Source organism: Sceloporus undulatus, chromosome 2, assembly GCF_019175285.1.
Source record: "Sceloporus undulatus isolate JIND9_A2432 ecotype Alabama chromosome 2, SceUnd_v1.1, whole genome shotgun sequence".
Classification (NCBI taxonomy): Eukaryota; Metazoa; Chordata; class Lepidosauria; order Squamata; family Phrynosomatidae; genus Sceloporus; species Sceloporus undulatus.
The window spans coordinates 193164219-193165670 of record NC_056523.1 but is presented as its reverse complement, the minus strand read 5'-3'; positions in this window follow the sequence as shown (position 1 = coordinate 193165670).

Here is a 1452-nt window from a genome sequence, read left to right as displayed (position 1 = left end):
TTCTATCTCGTATTAGAAATATCAATCATCAAAGGCCCCGAGACAGACTGCCCAAGTATATTTTACTCCCTGTTGAAAGCTCGTGCAGAACAACAAACGGTTTTAGGGATATTCTGGCATTTTTACAGGACCAAGATGACTAATGCAGAGCTGGAAGGTTACTATAGGGGATTCTGGAAGCTATAGTGCAAAAATATCCTTTCCTTCCTCAAATTCTGAATACTTTAATCTTGTTAGCCACATACACTTGTAAGCCAATCCATGTAAATTCTCCCAGTGTTCCACATAGCACAGTGGTGTGTATACAGGGTGCTACAAAGCTGGTGGTACACAAGCCCACATATATCACTTGGGCTACATCTGTACTGCAGAAATAATGTGTTTTTACATGACCATGCTCGGCCATGGCTCAGTGCTATGTAGGCTTGCATATCCCCCTGGGGGCGGGACTTCCCAGTTTGGTGCGGGTCCACATGATCCTGCCCCTGTTTGGCCCCACTCCCGGGATGCCCCCCGCGAGGCCTGAGGGCTCCGCGCAGCGGAGCTCCAAGGCTTTCTGGGCTTGGGAGACCTGTCTCCCAGGCCCAGCAGGCCTTGGAGGCGGCTCCGCGGCAGCGGATCCCCAAGCTTCTCGGGCTGGGAGACCTGTCTCCCAGGCTCCAGTGAGGCCCTGTAGCGGCTCCGCGGCAGCGGTGTCCCCAGGCTTTCTCTGGGGCTTGGGAGACACTGTCTCCCAGGCTCCAGCGAGGCCTGGAGGGGCTCCGCGGCAGCAGAGGTCCCCAAGGCTTCTCTGGGGCTTGGGGGATGCGTCCCCAGGCTCCAGCGAGGCCCTGGAGCGGCTCTGCGGCAGCGGTGTCCTCCAAGGCTTCTCTGGGGCGTGGGAGACACTGTCTCCAGGCTCCAGCGAGGCCTTGGAGGCGGCTCCGCGGCAGCAAGTCCTCAAGGCTTCTCTGGGGCTTGGGGGATGCTGTCTCCCGCCCCAGCCAGCCTTGGCAAAAATGGAGCCCAGTCGGGGGGGAAGACTCCGAGGGGGAGAATTCCTTCTCGCTGGGTTCTGTCCTGCTGAGAACGGAGCCCAGGCGGCCGGAGAAGGAATCCTTCCTTCAGCAAGGATTCTTTTCCCCCTGGGCTCCGTTGGCAAAAAACGAGAACAGGGGGAAAAGAAAGCCTCCCTGAGGGGAGAATTCCTTCTCCGCCTGGGCTCTGTCCTTGCTGAGAATGGAGCCAGACGGAAGAGAATCCTTCCCTCAGCGAGGCTGTTTTTCAAATGTAGGCCCCTCAAAATCCTACATTGAAATTTTGTCCACATTTGTCCCAGTTTGGAGTCTGACAATGGCACCTAGTCTGGGTTCTGGGATTTATAGTTTTGTGAGTACCGGCCTTCCTGCAGAACAGCTCAGCTGCACAACAAACTACAAATCAAGATCCATAGCACTGAGTCTGGCTTTAAAT